The sequence below is a fragment of the Adiantum capillus-veneris genome, chromosome 16, assembly GCF_014529385.1.
Source record: "Adiantum capillus-veneris isolate H3 chromosome 16, ASM1452938v2, whole genome shotgun sequence".
NCBI lineage: Eukaryota > Viridiplantae > Streptophyta > Polypodiopsida > Polypodiales > Pteridaceae > Adiantum > Adiantum capillus-veneris.
Genome location: NC_140946.1, coordinates 143,150,575 through 143,169,544, shown reverse-complemented (window position 1 = coordinate 143,169,544; position 18,970 = coordinate 143,150,575).

Sequence of the window (18,970 nt, the reverse complement as noted above, 5' to 3'; positions counted from 1 at the left end):
TTTATATGCCAAAGAGTCAAAGTGTGATTTTCTCAAGGAGGAAATTCACTATCTAGAGCATGTCATCTCAGCTGATGGAATGCACACCCGGGGAGTTCACTAAAGTATCTGTAACATAGCACGTGAGTTCAACAAAAGGGATTTTATATGCTTGTAAATTTATAGAAACATGTGTACATAAGACTTATAAGGGGTATTTTTATTCCATTTTGGTGAACGAACGTGATATAGAAAAATTTTACATAGTGAACACCCGGGGACTGCACATGGATCAATCCAAAGTGGATGCCATTTGGAGATGGCCTTCTCCCAAAAATCTAGAAGAGTTATAGATTTTCTTGGGATTTGCCAATATTTATTGAAAACTATGCTCATATTGTTGTGTCAATGACGGGCCAACTAAAATCCAAGGGGAAAACCTTTCAGTGGGGTGCCGCTCATCAACAGGAAAGTTTTGATGCTCTGAAGGACGCATTAGCTACATCTCCTATTCTATCTATTGTGGATCCTTTGAAGCCATTCTTTTGAGGAACGCATGCCAGTAATTGGGCTATGGGAGCGGTCCTTCTACTGGCGGGAAGGCCAATTGCATTTGAAAGCAAGAAGCACAATTCAACACAACAGAATTACTTTGCTTACGAAAGAGAACTCTATGTGATAGTGTCTGCTTTGAAGACATGGTGACATTATGTGTGCTGCAAGAGGGGAGATACAAGGGTTGGCCCTACCTGAAAAAACGAGCTCCTAGCAAAGTTTTTTGCATATGATTCACTCCTTATTTTAAAAGCTTTCCCCCAGGTCGTTCGAAAGGCTCTCGAGATTGTGCGGACCTTTGCTATTGCCTCAGGGTCAAAATGTAATGTTTTCTGATGAGTGATTTTTCTTACGCACGATGGCTTCTCCTCATAATGGGGGCCTTACAAATGTGCATTTTTTAAGCTAAAAGTTACAAGGGGTAAATCAGGCTCCATACTTAACACCATCCTCTACAACAACATATTTGAGGTTCTTTGGGATACCAATCCAAAAAACCTCGGGGTAACTAAGGAGAAGGGGAAGGGACCGATGAAGGAGGACACTAGTAAAGAGGCTCGGATGAAGTACTCCATGAGGTGGAGGAGTGCATGCCCCTGACTCAATAATAGCAGAGTTCACTCTCCAATCATGGAACGTGAAGGGGATTAAAACCTAGAAGAAGAGATCACTCTTCTGAGAAGAAGTCAGGAAAGGTGGTGGCCCAAGAGCATCATATTGATGCCTCAAGTAAAAGAAAGCAAGCAGTAGGAAAGAAGCTTGTCTTCTACGGAGAGGTTGTTGATGGGTATAGTGGAGTCCTCTATGTGGTGGACATGAATTTAGAGCGAAAAATGGTCCTCAATATTCCTTTAGGATAAGCTCTTGGAGTCAAGATCAAGTGGGCAGGTCAACATATGACCATCTTCAACATCTATGGACCATACTCGGTGAAAGAAAGGGTCGTACTATGGGAGCACCTTAAAAGATATTCATGTGGAAGGGGAATGGTTGTTGGTGGAAGACTTTAATATGGTGGATAAAAGAAAGGACAGAACTGGATCCTCAAACATGCTAGTTGGATCTGAAAGGAACAAATGGTTGAGCCTTTGTGAGAAATGGGTGTTAAGTGACTTTTGGGAAGGGGGCCCTTCGAATAGTATGGCAGGGTTTACGTAGACAAACCTACAATATGCCAGTATGGCCTTGCGACTTGATCGGTGCTATTGCTCTCACCAAGCTGACTGGTTGCCCTCATGGCTAGAAATGAAGGTGGTAACTTCTCAATGCCTTTCTGATCACTTGCATCTTTGCATGAAATTTAAACAAATAAATGCAGAAGGACATTGTCCCCAAGGGTCTAAGAAGCTTCTTATGATAGGAGCTCACCTCTTTAAAGACCCTCTTTTCAAAAGCCTAGCCTTGAGATCCATGGGCAATCTTTCTAAGGATGTAGATCGGCAAACCCTAGGGCATGGGATATATTCGCCAAGAATATTCAAAAAGCAATCAAAACTACAGGCCCTAGAAGAAAAAAGATCGCGAGGAGCACCTATAGTAGCTCATTATTAAACTGGAAACGTTAACAAGTAAAAACCTCACAAGGTCTGCCTCTGAAGTTGAGCATCAAAAGTGGCTCAAAAGAGCTTCTCAAGGAGGTGAAGAAGCCCAGAATCTTATCCAAAGAAACTTTCCTCCCGGTAGAGGAGGATAATCAAGCTCACTTCTTCATAGCCCTCAAAGTTAAGAGAAATTGGAGCCTTGTCCACTCACTCATTGATGGGGAAGGAAATGATGTCACTGACCTAGATAAAATGGCCCATTCAATGCTTGATCACCTACAACAAATCATAGGCCAACCTAAATCCCTCTCCCCATAGGTGGATGAAGCCAAAGCCACTCTTCTTGGTAGTGTTAAAAAAATAGTTTTTCTCTCAGATGCCTTGAGTACGCAGCATTCTCTAAACAAGAATGTGTTCTGCTGTAGCTGGATCTTGATAAGGGGTATGACAGGATCACGTGGTCGTTTATTGAAGAAGTTATGAAAGTACTTGGCTTTGGGCCGTGAATGTGTCATGGTCAACATCCTAGGTGTCGGTAGCCATTTTGTGCTCATGTTCATAAAGGAGTGTGGGTGAATTTGAGGTCAAAAGATCAATTAAGCAATGTCGTCCCCTAGACCCGCTACTATTTGCCATTGGATCTCATCCTTTGGTAGCAATGCTTGAAGACAATGTTGCTGGAGGTGAAATTCATGGGTTTTTTCTCTTCCTAATAGTGACCAAATTATTGCAAAGATGTTTGTAGACAATTCCCTTATTTTCCTCAAAGGGTTCCCTTAAGTGATTAGGAAGGCTTTGAAGATTGTACAAACATATGTCGTTGCATCAACGTCAAAGTGCACTTTGAAAATTCTAGATGGATTTCTCTCTCAGAACACGAATCGGTCGATCCTGCCTTATGGACTGGGGAGAATATATCAAAAGGGCAGGTATTCCGGCACGTTAGGGGTAGAAGTTACCCACAAGCAAAGATTCATTTGGGTTTTGGATAAGGTTGGGAGAAAGATGAGAAGATGGGAATATGTTCTTCTTCCTTTTCCGAGTAGGGTGAAGGTGGTCAATTCAATCATGATCCACTACATAGCCTTCAACAGGCCTTTGCTTAAGCTGGCCGAATGCAACTGAAAAGAGTTCTTAAAAAATCGATGAAAAGATTCTTGTGAAAAAACAATACTAAAGACTCGACGCCCTGGCAATGGGCAGGTTGGGGTTCCCATGGCAAGACCTCTTGAGCAAGGTGGTATTGGGATACTTAAGCCTTTGCATACATGCAAAGGCTTGGTGTGCCAAGTTTATGGTAGCATTTACAAAGCAAGATCAGGCATGGTCTATCATGATGAAAGCCGTGATAGATAATGCCACACTGTGTTCAAATGGCATACAGTGGAAAGGGCTAGAGATGCATGACAAGTTTGTTGTCCCTTCGTGGGCTACCCTAAAACTTGGTGACACAACGAGACTACTAGTTCGTAAACGTAATAGAGTATCAGAGGCCTTGAAGTTGGGGGAATTAACCAAGTACTTTCACAACTCTATTACTCGCTGGTCCCCTTGGCTTTCTAAGACGGGTAGGATGATATTGAATCCATTCTAGAAAGGTCAATAACAAAGGACTTCGACTACTAGGCCAATTTTGGGATAGAAAAAACGGAATGTAGGTAAGAATGGATATTTTGGACTCCCAATTCCATCTCTGCGGGACTGGAAGTTTGCTTGCCTGTAGAGCTTTGGAACAGCTCGAAGGAGGTGGGTTGCCCTCTTGTGAATCGAGTTTCAAGTGGAAGGCATGGCAGTGGTCCAAGGACAGACCAAACCAGATACTAAGGTGGTGTGCAACACCCTTATGATATCGACAGATTAGATTTCCCCCTTGAATAAACAATGGGGCAAGCAATGGCAGGAATTAAGATGGGTGTTCAATCACTAAGAACATCTAGTGCCCTTTTTTGCCCTCCTAAGATGAAGGTGTTTCTGTGAAAGGTGCTTTGGGGGGCCTTACCTACGGGTGTGAAGATTCATGCAAGAGGTATTGGTCATGATAGATGTTTGCATTGCAGAACAGCTAGAGAGGACCCTCCCCACTTATTCAAAGGAATGTCCAACAGTTAGTGGCCTAGTAGGAAAAATTTGCAAATGACCTTCTACTAGGTAAGTTGTTTTTCAACAACCAAGCGCTGCTTATCGGCACTCAAGTCATTAGATTCTATTGCTTTAAACATGTATGGAAGGCAAGGAATTGTCAAGTGTTCGAGAACGCCCTAGAAACTGCAAGGTTCTTTGAGAAGTGTTTGTCTCCATAGGGAAACGCATGAACTATGACGAGTGAAATAGGGCTTTTGATGCTGCAATGGCTGGTCCTTGCAAAAGTAGAGGTCTCTTGCACAGGGTGGCTCCCGTGTTGGCGGATGTATCTATGGTTATTGTGGAGATGTCATGGCTTGGCTCGAGTATGGCTTGAATTTGTACTTTTTTTTGTTATACTTATGTAATTCACTCACGATTGTGAGACGACCCCCCCCCCCCCCCCCCCCCCCCCAAAAAAAAAAAAAACCAAAAGGGACTTTGGACGAATCCATTGAAGTTTTTGACAGAGAGAGCACTTCGCAATGTATTTTTGGTGAATGTATTTTCAAGACCACAAAAATTTAGAAATATTGGGCTAACCCTTTGATGATTCTTGTGAAGTAGCCGAATGCTGGTAAAGACAAAAAAAAAAAAAAAAAAAACTTTTTCCTGCAAGAAAAAATATTTGAAATGGGATCGGCATATAACCCATTGAAAGCATCGATTTGGGTCCAAAAATGTAGTGAAAGATGTTTTCTATCCTATTGACAAAATGAAATGTGACCTTTGGTCTTAAGTCTTTATGAGATTTATTGTAAATTTATGATGTGCTTAATACAATTCACTCACAAATTGTGAGTATTGGGGAAAAACAAAAAGTATTTATGAGATTTTAACTCTTGAATGTACACTAGAGCACTTGAATGGCTATAAAGAGAACCTAAAGTGCCAAAACTTCCATGTTTTCTTGTGCATGTGCTAGCTCTAAGCCTATGTAATACTTTAACTCAAGCTGAACTGCAGGAGGAGGAACTCTTTGCGGTCAGCTGCAAAATCACATGAATAAGGAGTTACAAAGGAAGCTACGATTAAGAGTTTTGATCATGCGGAGACCCCGTCGGATTCTCGTAAGAATAGGATTGATTTGCGAAGATGGCATAGCTCATTTGCGGATTAGTGTGTGCCATCAAAGAAAACAAAGGGAGTTTAGAGTAAAGGTGGTGAGCCATGAATTGGAAGACAAGTTCAAAGTAAGGGTAGCCATAGTCCAAAGAGTCGGCGGTGGACTCCGAGTGTGTGTCGGTGTAATTCAACAGGAGACTTGTTCCTCCTACAGAGTTGAGTATGTACGTAAGAAATGTAGGTTCCAAGTGAGAGGCATTCAACAGCAAAAGAAGAGCAATCTTCTCAACCACATCACCTCACGCAAGAATCCTTGAGTTGAATTAAAAGCATACAACCCTCATTTAAGTACGTGTTTTTGGCTTGTCCCAAAGGGGTAAGGCCTTAGTGATGCCTCCCCTTTTTGCTAATAAAAAAAGGGAAAATATGTTTTAAATAGATTTTTTATTTTTTGACATTGATTAATTTTTTCTTGGTGCGTGAAGTTAGTGCTCATTTATTTCCTTGGTTGGATGGCATAGGAATCTTAGGATAAGGCAAGGAAAGATTTCTTTCATCAATGAGATACCTACCGAGTACCTACAGAACAGACCTATTGCACTACTACTAGGGAAACTTTAAAACCCACATTAATTCTCGCTTGAGATTCCCAGATTCGAAGGCCTTCTCTCTCTCTCTCTCTCTCTCTCTCTCTCTCTCTCTCTCTCTCTCTCTCTCTCTCTCTCTCTCTCTCTCTCTCTCTCTCTCTCTCTCTCTCTGTTCTTCTTTCTATGCTAGCTTGTAGGTAATTTTCTCTCATTATCTCTCTCCTCTCGCTACGTTGAAGCTCCCTCTTTTGACACGGGACGTCAGACTCTCTCTCTCTCTCTCTCACACACACACACACACACACACACACACACACAACCCAACCCAACGCGTTCAAAAACCCAAGGTTAAGTGGTCTGACTTCAAAAAATTTAAATATGAAATCTATTTTTCACAAAATTTAAACCCCATGGAGGCTACAAATATCTCTCTCTCTCTCTCTCTCTCTCTCTCTCTCTCTCTCTCTATCTATCTATCTATAATAGTGTGTGTGCATGCTCACAATGAAGGTCATCATCTTCTGAGGATGGGGAACCATTGAGGGTGTGCATGTTTTCTTGTATGTTGAGAGAGTGTCAGGCTAAAGACGTAGCTATGAGGAGACGTATGGGTACATGCTAGCCCTAGATGCATGTGGAGGATGGAGAGACATTGTGTTTGCCTAGTGTGGGTGTGGTGTAGTTGGTGAATATACCACCACACATACCTTCATTCAGTAGTAACTGATCGAGATTGTGGGTGTGGTACAGTTTAGTGAATATGCAACCAAGCATAAACTTGTTGAGTACTAATTGAAATTTCAAAGAGCACAACACGAAGAAATTTGATGTGTGCTATCTCCACCTTCCCAGAGAAAGTAGCAATGGCTAGGCCCATGAGCAAGCAAAAGAAAGAGAAGATGGAAGAAGTAGCAATAGTTGTAGGGAAGTAGAGGGTAGTTAGAAGCGCGTTGAAAGGCCACTTAAACAATTGTAGTTGGAAGCCTTTTGAGTCAATCTATCGCGTGTAGAGAACCATGCCGTTGTGTATTGCACATCTGGCCACACACTTCCTTATTCTTACACACGTGCGTATCCATGGCCATTGCAATCTACTCATTGAATAGAAATTTCTTGGAAAGTGGCTTTGAGTGACCCTCTCCTCTCTCCCCCTTCCACTTTTTTAAATTGAATTGATGGTCCTTTTGACCTTCCATTGCTACTCTCAAGTGTAGGCCTTGTGATTTTATCACTTGTTCTGACACCTTTATTATGTGAGAAATGTCAATGATTGTGCATTCCACCTTATTTTATAGTGCACACTCATGAGTTTTGTACCCTTTGGATGCATAGAAAAAAGTGCACAATATATAGAACACATTCCCCCCCTCTCTCTCTCTCTCTCTCTCTCTCTCTCTCTCTCTCTCTCTAGCATGCATCCATTCACATGGACACCCTTACTTACACACATAGACAAATTCATCTCATATGAATAGGTGACAGGTTTTATGTACCATAATTGAACACATATAGGGGTATTTAGTTAAGAACTCCACCTTGGCTACCGGTTATGTGATGCCACCTCTAAAAACCCCTGCACACAAAAAGGAGCCATTGGTGCATATGATGGCACAAAGCAGTAAGCATTGATGGGCAATATCAACGCAAGGAGCAACATTAGGCAACTTATACATTGGTCATTCAATAAATTCATCATTTTTCTTTCTCTCTTTGGTTTTAGCGGTATCACTAGGCAATCCTCCTCTTTTTTACTACTAGGGTAGCAGCACTAGGTTAGGTACACTCGAATCATGTGAGCCACTTTAAGAAATTCAAATATTCCCAATTCAATCTCCCATAATATTTCATGATTTTGAATCTAAATAGTGTCAAAAGATAGCTTATGTGAAACACATAAGATATGGAAAGGTTGGTCTATCTCTTGATGCCCCTCTGTGAACCTAGTCTTGAGTGGAAAGCTTGGCGATGGCCCCAGAGTATCCATTTCCTCACACCACATACAAGGGAATATACCACGCCCTTATGCATAGGGTGGATTGGTTCGCCCCCCTCTAACAAATGTTGGGGTATACAATGGTCAGAGGATCTATGGGTGGTGACAAAAAAGAACATGTGGGATCCACAATGGCCTCTGTCAATGAAGATCTTCTTGTGGAAGGTGCAATGGGGGGCCTTGTCGACGGGCGACAAGATCCTAGCTCACGATATGGGCTCGGATAGGTGCTCGGGTTGCAAAATGGCAAGGGAGGACCTGACCCACCTATTCAAGAAGTGCACAGGGATTAGAGGCCTGGCAAGAAAGATATGCAAGGATCCAAAGAACTTGGAAGATAGGGTTCTACAAGAATGATTTGTTCTTAGGAGGTAAAAGGAGGAAAATCCAAGCACTTCTTATAGGTATTCAAGCTGTTAAATTTTTCTTCTTCCGCCATATTTGGAAGGCCAGGAACTACTGAGTGTTCAACAAGGATCTCTCTATTGCCAACTTCTCATAGATTATTCAAAAAAGCAAGGAACCTATTATTGTGATTGGAAAAAGTAAGAATTCAAACGAGTGGAATAGGCTAGTTCTTGCCCCCGTCAAGACCGTGCAGCCTTTTAGATCACAGTTTGCCTCGGTCTAAGTTTGTTGTATATCTTATGATGGATGCAAGTTCGTGACTCCTTGTGAAATTCTGATCATCAATCTCTTGTGGAATTTTTTTGGCCATGGCTCGATCTGGAAATGTGTTGATGTAATGGTTTCTTCTTATTAATGTAACCTACAACATATTGTGAGATTTGCAAAAGAAAAAAGTAGCTTATGTGAAATTCTTGTAAGTACAGAATGTCTTACAATATCAAGCATTCAAATAATGAAAAGGTGAATTCATTCAAACATTGTCTTAGTTTTGAAAGAAATATCCTTTTATTGGATCCTCTACCCTATGCACAACTTTTTGCCTTGTTCTCACCAACATCGCCAGCAATCCCCCCTTTACTAGTACACATCAGTATCTCAACTACCCCTCTCTATCTCCTTTGTTCTAATAACCTCATTTTTGTTTTTGAGAGAGTTTCAAATTATTGCTTCTCTGTGTGGTGGAGTTTTTCTTCTAGTTTAGGGACTGCAAGATCATGCAAAGATTGTGGTTCACTATGTTCAAAGATGGTCTCCAAGTTTTGGCTGTGGGTGGAAACCTTCATTATGGTTGTGTAAATGGCTCTAAAGTAGCTTGGGTAAGTTCTATGAGTTTTTATTTGTAAGGAAAATGTACCACCTCTTTTAGAGCATAGGGTTATGCTTTTAGTTTAACAAGAATAGCATGAGCTTGCAGCTAAGATCGCTGAAAATATGACCAAGAAACTATTAGAGGAGCCAAAATGTTTTGAGGCTCGCACGATTCAAAAGCTACTGCCCTAGTTTTTAGAGGTGAAGGAGCACCAGAGTGAGAAGCCAGCATCGGGCCTGAATGAGTCCATGATTGTTGCAATACAGATACTGATGAATGAAGTATAGTAAGTCAAATTAGACTTAGCCGAAGTTGAAGCCATTAAACTGATGAAGGACCAATCAGGGGATCCATCTCAAGTTCAGCTAGCAACCAGACAAGGGAAAGTTGAGTGAAATTGTGTAGTTAGTCAAGAATAGAAATCTTCCAATTCAAATTGCAGCTCTAGGAATGAGCAAGATGAAATCTCTGTGAAGGTCTGTGAACGCATTTAGAAGTTGACGATGGAGCTGGATGACATCAGGCGTGCATTACCAAAGGCTGCTAAATTTATTTGACAAAAGAGAAAAGAAGAGGCTGAAGCAAGAGCATTAGACTTAGCAGCCGTTAGATATAATGAGGTTCCAGTAATTCAAGTTGCCTATAAACTCAAAAAGCAGTGGGAACCTCTATTAGGGTGATACTTGATGGAGGAGCTAGTGTTAGTATACTTGGAGGACATTTAAGAAAAAAACTAGGAATCAATGACTTAAAGCCAACATCATTCAGGGTCGAAATGGTTGATCATAGGGTGGTTCAAACTACTAGCTTAGTCAAAAATATGCAGATCAGAGTGGGCAAAGAAAAGTTCAGAATTGCTAGTGCAATACATGATTATGCCAACCGTAATAATTTAGGGGGCCAGCAAGAGAATCCAAATAAAGACTGATAACACAAGAAGTTGGAAGAAAAATCTGAGACCTGAAGAGTTGTGTAAGAAATATACGGTAAAGAATATTAAAAATGTGCTTGCTTCAATGAATATCTTTCCGCTGACAAAGATAAATCTAAGTGTTATGTTGATGGACAAGGAGTAGGCTTTGACCAACAAAGGAAAAAATACCAAAACCAATTTACTGAACTAAACTCTGGGGAGAGATCAATCCAGTTATATGGTCGCACCAGAACATCCAACACCAAACAACTTTGATTTCATACCATTGAGGGAAAGCAATTCAAGAAATTCTAATGAGGGGAACCCAATAATCAAGGAAACAGAGATTCACGTCCTCAAGGCAGGGTTCATTACAATGGTAGCAACAAGTGACTAGTTTTCTCCTATCGTGGTAGTCCCTAAAAAGAATGGAAAAATGAGGATATGTGTGGACTACAAGAAGTTAAATGCTCAAACCATCAAGGACCCTTTCCCACTACTCTGTATATATATGTTATTGGATACTTGATGAGATTGCAGGCCACAAAAAAAGTACAATTTTATGGATGGATACAGTGGCTACAATCAACTCAAGATGGCACCTGAAGGTTGGGTCAAAGCTACATTCATCATTGAATGGAGAGCATTAATGTATCTGGCAATGCCATTTGGACTACAATGATTCAACAACCTTTTAGAGATGCATGACCGATATATTCACTAAGTTTTTGCACAAGTTTTTGGCCATATTTGTTGATGAGTTTGCCATATTGTCCATGGAAGAAATGCAATTACTATTTTTGGAGATGGTCTTTGAGAGGTGCAGAGAGAAGAAGATTTTTTTGAATCGTTTCAAGACAGTATTCATGGTTTGGAAAGGACAGCTTTTGGGACATATTGTCTCCAAAAATGGAATTGAGATGGCCAATTACAAGGTTAAGTGTCTTCAGCAAGCCAAAGCGCGAATGAAAATATCTAAATCGAGTTCCTTTTTGGGACATATCAACTTCTATAGGAGGTCCATTCACATGTTTACAGTTAAAGCATTACCTCTATATGAATTGACCAAGAAGGGAAATAAGTTCATATGGGCTTAAGAATGTGAGCAAAGTTTACTGTTTAAAGATGCGATCAGCAAGAAGTCGGTCCTTTGACCAAAGTGGGATGTGATTTTCCATGTGCATGAGCCCTTAATCATGCTATTTGGACACCATTAGAACCCCTAGTTATCCTCCTAATCTCTTAAAAAATTTTGGTGTCCTAGTTCAGATCGAGGGGGTTAAACTAGACCATCTTGTGGGCAAAGGGGATGGAGGTGGCATGCTGGAAGGATACAAGGATTCCCTCATGGATGAAGCTCTTAGGCGTGCCCTTGCTCTTAGACCTAACCTCGCATCAAGGTACCACAAACCTCTTGGTGGTCTGCCAAATTTGCAAGATCTTCCCTACCACATTTGAGATGCCATTTTTGTAGTTAACTTTTATGATGCAATGGGTTGCTAGCTCCAGAATGGTTGCACTATATCCTCATTTATTAAATTTTCGATGCACTAGGAATCTTACATGTGGTTTTTTTGAAAATTATTCCATTCCCTCGTGTGCCAGTCAGTTAGACCTTAGGGTGCTACCAAAGGGTGCAAAGTGGTGTGACCCACTCTTAAAAAGGTGTAGCTTTTCTTGATGTGACTCTTCTTCTTAAAGTGAAAGCGTTCAATGTCCTTCTTAGCTTGAGATTTACTATGGTTTTCACAACATTTGTTGTGCTCACTAACTTCCCCCTAAATTATTCTCTCCCACATTCAACTATGAGGGTGGCACATTGCTTCCTCTGATTCTTAGACTTTTGTTTAATCTCTTTGAAAGTAAGCTAGTAACTACATCATCAAACTTTAGGGTAAAATGAACATGTGAAGAATTACTAACAATAGTAACATATGTATCCCATGAAAATGGTAATGACATATGTAGAATTACTAACTATAGTAACATATGTATCCCATGACAAAGATAACGAACATAGCAGACCTATAGCTTTCACTTTCTCATCCAGATTCTTCTTTTAAATCTATAACCGGTTGAAAATGATATTGAACTCATTCAAATGAGAAGCAATAGTGCTGGCTTCTTTCATCCTCAAATTGAAAAGCTTTCTCGTAAGCTCAATCTTTTTTTAAGTAGATAAATCTTATTTGAAGTACTCAAACCAACATCTTGTTAAAAAAAAAAATTCCTAAACTAAACGATAAACCATGACAAGGAATCTGACAAATTTTTGATAGAATTTGACATTATTTTGGCATAGAACTCAATACCAGTTATAGATAGTGAGTAAATAATTTTTCAAAATTTAGGCATAAACATAATTTGAATTGACTCAAAATAGTGTCAAGCCAACTTAGCTATTGAGAACCTATACCCATCTATATACAAGTCCTATGGTGAGGCTGCAATAAGGGAGCTCCTATGATCTATATCACCTCACACTAGATAAGCTAACCCCTGCTACTCAACTTCAAACGACCTCACCGCGACCCTCACAAAAGGCTATCAAAACATAACTTGAGAATGCCAAAATTGGCACCACATGAGCATGCAAGGCAATATCCACTATGTTAATTGAGAGATATCGAACAAATGTGATGCTAACAATAGTAGATATGGACCTAAATAAGCACCAAATAGTGCAATAAACATACAAAATATATCAAGCTCTCGCCTCAACCAATGTACCTCAATCATTGCATGAGACATCAACTGACAAGAGAGAGAAAAACATGTCCAAAAATGACTTCACTCAGCAAGAGCATCAAAACTCACATTACATACACAAGAGTCTCAAGCTAGTATTGATGTCATACCCCTGAATAATCAACAAAGAACCGAAGTGCATAACTTTTCCTTAGGGGATCCACTCCTTATAGAAAAGGACATACAATTGCGAATGGTAAATCTTAGAAAACCCCCTATTTACAACTAGTACATAATCATTATGACTCTCCTTCTTATGCCTATAAGAGCTATAGTGAAAGAAATTTATTACATCCCTATCTTATATATAAGGTCTTGTACGGTTCTGTGAAAACACACTATGGCTAACCTTGTTGTGTATTAAACTCTTTTCCTTTTTTAAGATGAACTTATGTCAATATACTTTGATGGATTCTCATTATTCCTAAGCCTCAAAAAGCCCTAACATTGTAAGACAAAACAAACATCAAGTGCGTGAGTATATATGAACTTTAATTGATCTAGGTGAAAAGGGTCTAGTAATAATAATATCAAAGACTTAACTTTCAATTGACATCACATGCTAGCAATGATATTGATCAAAATCTTTTATCAATATCTATCAATGATTATATATGTTATCAATAGATTTCATAAAGAATATATGTTTTCTTTGTTCCAATTATCTTCTCTCTTTTTCCACTCCCCCTTCTAGTGAGACTTACATCCCCACTCCCCAACTTATAAGTTTAGAAGGAAATATTATTGGAGGCATACCCCTAACTTATACATGAAAGGAGAATTGAGTTATGGAGGATCACACAACGAACCATTCGTGTTGATAATGAACATAGTGATTGCATTAAATTGAGAGAATACAAGTTTAACATAATATCCTTGAATAGGCTCAAGATGGAAGGTGGTAATAAATGGTGGAATAGATATGCACTATACATGAAAAAGGGAGATAGCATGTAAGCTATAGCAAGTAACATGTGGCTATAATGAGTAGCATACGTGCGTAGAATAAGAAGCATGTGTCAGGGAACTCTATGTAAGAGGTTATATTATACACATAGGGGTGCATGCTAGTACACTTGCCTTTAGGGATTGGTCACGCGTAGAGTGTAAGGTAAAGGCTTACCCCAACAAACACCTCCACAAGTTGAAGCTTACAGTAGAAAGCATGGATATCAATCATAGAGTTAGATCTAGCTTACATTAGGTAAGTACAGAGAGCTCATAAGATGAATCTAATACAAGAGAGTAAATCTTACCACCAAATTTTGGGTTTGGGGTAGTGTTTAACCCAATACAATACATCCCCATAGTAGACAGTGTTGACGTCCCCTTTTTCTCTTCTTCTTATTCTTCTACAACTTTGCCTTTGAAATCTTCTTCTTCCCCTCCTTCTTTTTCTTCTTCTACAACATGTACTTTGAAATCTCTAGGATTCTTTTCATTCTTAGCATTGTGTTTAAAAAAGCATATATTAAAAGCATATCCCTTCTTGTAGCAATGAAGGTACTTCTTGATGTGAAAGCAATCTTCTGATTTATGGTTACTTTTATCACAATGTGAGCAACCTTTATCTTTTACAAACCATTGTGCTATTTTGAGACCTTATGTAAGTGCCAAGCCTTTTCTCTTCTTCCTCTAAACATGAATTGATTACATCTTCAAGTGTAGAGATGTGATCTTTCTCCTTGAGCACAATTATAATTATAATATTATCAAAGCTACTTGATATGGCTTTAAGGAGGATAGCTATTTTATCCTCTTCTGGAACTTGTACCTCTATATAAACAAGTTCAATTGAGATACTCTTAAGCTTGTTTACAAGGATAGCAACATCATCTAGATCTTGCATAGCGAAACCATAAAGTTTAATTTTGAGGCAACCGCTCAATTTGAAGTGCTTACCTCGAGCACCAAATAAATGCTCTAGAGATTTCCAAGAGTGAAGAGCGGATGTAGCATCATCTATGTGATGAATGAAGTCATTCAAGTACAATGATGATGATTTTGAGTGCTTGCTCATCTTTGGCTCTTGTTGAGAACAACGCTCGTGACAAAGCTTCCCTCGAATTGGATGGTGGTTTTACAATGCTCCAAAGATTCTTTTTCGTGAGGACTCCATCTTTGGCTTCTGGTACGAAACACAACATTAAATTTGTCATGTTCTTGGTGAACACTGTGTGTAGGGCGGCCTTACCAAACGAGATGGCAATGTCTGAACCCATAACAAGTTTAGAGTACAAAAACGATAGAGACTACTTGCTCAAATTGTGCACACAATAGTTTTTATCATAACCAAGATGACGAATTAATCATGAATACAAGCAAAGAGACCAATTTAGCATCGCCCTTTGAAGTGGAGTGGAAAAGGCTTTGAAAATTGGTTGATTGGAATGCTTGATGTGCTTGACAATTTTTATGCTTCTTTGTTGTGCGAATGGAGTGTTAGAATCTAGGTGTAGCACCAAGTAAGCTCATAGTTTGTGGGAAGAGGTTCTTGGTTAAGCTCAAGAGGTGTGGGGCTTGATTGGTGTAGGAATGAGCCTTGGATAAGGGCGGGAACAAAAGGTCAATATAAATGAACATTGGTGATATGGGAACAATGACCTTATGGTAAATTGAATCAAGTCAAGAGAACATCAAAGATTTGCATTAACAAAAAGTGGAAAATACCCCTCAAATTATCAAATTCAGAGAGGTCTTTACACTACCAAGGAGTTGTGTGTGTGATTTGTTGCTTGCAAGACAACAATGATAGTCTAGAAGAAGTGGCACAATGGACTCACCTCGAGAGGTCTTTACACTACCAAGAAGTTGTGTGCAATCCGTTGTTTGCAAGATAACAATGTTGATAGTCTAGAAGAAGTAGCACAATGGAGTCACCTTCTACTACATTCACATAGAGTGCTTTTCTACCGCATGGTGCAATAATGGGGTTGAAAGTCGTACATGTAGTAAAAGGTTACTCACGCATAAGCACACGTGCACACACACACACACAAACACACACACACACACACACACACACACACACACACACAAGAATCCTCTTTATTTTGATATCGTTGGAATGTGCACACAACACAAGAACCCGACCCATAAGAGTTGTTTGATGCTTTTGTGACACTATGTTTGCCATTGTTCATGTATGAATTGACAACAAGCCATGATTATGCCTTGGGCAACAATTGTTCACTTCATCCTCTTCAAGATTTGTAGCACAGCAATGTGTTCTCTATGGTCAACCATCATAGCTCATGTCGTTGTGATGCTCATAATGGGAATACAAGAGACATAAGACCTTTCGTGATGTTTGGAAAAATGAGTCATTTCAGAGATAAAAAGTTGCAGACATTCCACCTCACTCACTCAAATACTAGACAAAGATTGATTTTCCATTCATTTTGCAACAATGAATTTATGTACATATATCAAAGTCACCAGGCAGAATACTGTCAGTTCAGTATTCCCAAAGTGTCAAAAGGCACAATTAGCTGACTACTAATCATCATCCCGTTGATCTGGGCAGGGGAGTCGAGAGGCTCCCCCTATGCAGCCAGAGCCAAAAAGCCTCAAAATCAAGCCCTAACAATTGAGGGCCATTTGCCACTTGCCATCAAGATCAAAACAGCACCTGTACTTTTGGGCCAGCTTACCTTTCACTTTCCTTTCTGTAATAATGTGCTAATATTAGTTCAGTTGAAAAATCTCCTCTTTTTCTTCAACTTTTGGCTACTCCTCAGCAATCACAGTCCTCTGGCACTCGTCCCTTGAAAGGCCTCAGGAGACTTACATGAAAGACACTGTATCCTCCAATGATCTGCCAATGGATACATCATTGAAATTTGATAAGTGCCACAAGTGACCAAGGTCCCTGGTCGGGAGGCAGCTGATTGCGCCGTCAATCTACTTTCATTTCTACTGCAGAATCCAGTTTTGCAGCCTCTAGATGACGTCACATCAGCACGCAGAATGATCTCTCGCCTTTTCAAATGACTGCATGGCACGTCAGTAATGGGACTATCAACCAGCATGCGACAGGTCAGCATATGGAATGCTCATAGGCAGCATGCAATTAATGTACGACGAGTCAGCAGACGGTAGAAGCAGCCCCCGGGCCCTATACATTCTCTGCAGTTGATCAAACTGTGCACGGCAGTGACGACAGCCATGTGCCCTTATTTTGGCCTCCCTATCACCGATACTCGGGAGTGGTCAGTCGGTGACCATTCCCTGTAATGCAGGCGACCGGTGGAGGTCTTGACCGGTACGCCATCCTCTGCACCTCACGAGGAGCATGCCAAACGGGACGGGCACTATGTGCCAACAGAAAAGAACAGACTGAACAGACTTTTAGCACTTCAATAACAATTGAACTGAAAGAGATGCACGACACACAAGACGGGGAGTGGCGGAGTTCCACCCTAGAGAGCACTGGCCCCAAACCTTGGCGCCCCTTTCGGTATTTCTTCATATTGCTTGAATTCAGTACATCGCCGGTACTCCATCCTGAGAATGAACCCTTGTGTTATGTCCCGCTCATAGGAGAGTAGATCTAGCCTAGATGCCGTCGGGATGGGCGTCCAGTGTCCGGGCGGACGTAGTGTGAACACGGCCAGTGTGACCGGCCATTATTATAAAAGGGAGGCCAAGGCCTCATTTGCAGTTATCGAGCCCCACTGGCAGAGTGCCAGTGGTTAGCCCGCGAGGTCACCTCGAGGAGGTGAGGCCGGGTGGTATGGGACGCTCGGTCTTAAAGGTGCACGCCTCTGGCCCCAGCATAGGGGAGCTGCCGAATAGTGGCTATGGTCGAGTGGTTCGTCCGACGCGTGTCTGTAGGAGGTCCGTGTAGCCGGGAGATCCACTCCCTGTGTTCGTTTCATGGTATCAGAGCCGGCTTGGCTGCACGAGGGACTATGTGCACACCTACGGGCCGGTTAGAGTCGGAAAATCACCGTTTCATGCAAGTTTTGATAAAATAATTGTTTAACTGATTATTTTCTTCTCATGAGCACGTTTGCAGGTGAAGTTTAATGTGCTTCTCCCTGATTTTTGACAAAATTCAGCGATTTAGCAAGCGGAAGTGCTGAAAATCGGTTGATTTTTATTGCTCTTACTGATTTTGTGATGAAAATCAGGGTTTTACTCGTATATTTACTGATTTTTATTGGCAAATTATTGATTTTCAATACTCTGTTAATGCTTCTACTGGTTTTTGTATTAAAACCAGACTTTACAGGGGGGAAAAAAAGAGAGAGAGCGCTGGTCAAATCTCTGTAATTTCTCAGAGAGAGAGAGAGAGAGAGAGAGAGAATGAGAGAGATTTACCTCTCTCTTCTGCTTGCGCACTTTGAGCCTGTAGGGGAGGTACAGGGGAGAGCGAGTGAGAGGATGCGTTCAGTGCTCCTCCACGCTGGCTCTCAATCGGCACATCTTTTGCGTGCTGGCCACGAGCAGGCACACGTAGTCTGCTACCCCTTTCTCTCCACGCGGCCCAATTTCGCGTGAAACTTCCAATCTTTCAAGCACTTTGCCATGGATCCCTCCAGCTCGGATGTGCAACGTGACGACACGTCAGGTAATGTTCAAATTCTGTTCACGCATGCTCTATACACATGGATTACAAGTACTTTCCAAAGCTTCGATCAGCGTGTTACCGCTTTGGAAAACGGGAACGTTCATACTAACATTCGCTTGGCCTCTCTCGAAGGGGTTGTGTAAAGGCTTAGTTCCCGACTTATCGCTCTGGAAAATACGACTCAATCGACGACTGCACGAATTTCCAAGGGCGAAACCCATCTCCATCAATTGCGAACGCAGATTGCTGCTTTTGGGCGTTCACAGGGTGGTCCAACTGCCATGATTCCGTACAAAACTACAAATTTCTCAGAAAAAGAGAAAGAATGTACGGAATTGGCTGTAAATGGCTGGTTGCATCAGTGGACCACGTATTTTGATCTCCATGGGGAGCATGATGAACGGAGGATTCAGACGATTCCTCTCTATCTGCACAGTAAGGTGCTTACCGGGTGGCGCGACATGACAGAGAAGCCTACGACGTGGACTGATTTCTGTGTGAAATTCAAGAGGTATTTCACCAAAATGGATCCTTTGAAAGCTTACGCCAAATTGCAAAAAGCTCTATCTTTTGATAAGTATACGATTGCTTTCAAAGAAGCGCTCACCTTTTGCAAGGTGGATTCCATGCACGCTATGCACATGTACTTGTTGGGATTACATGAAGATTACCAT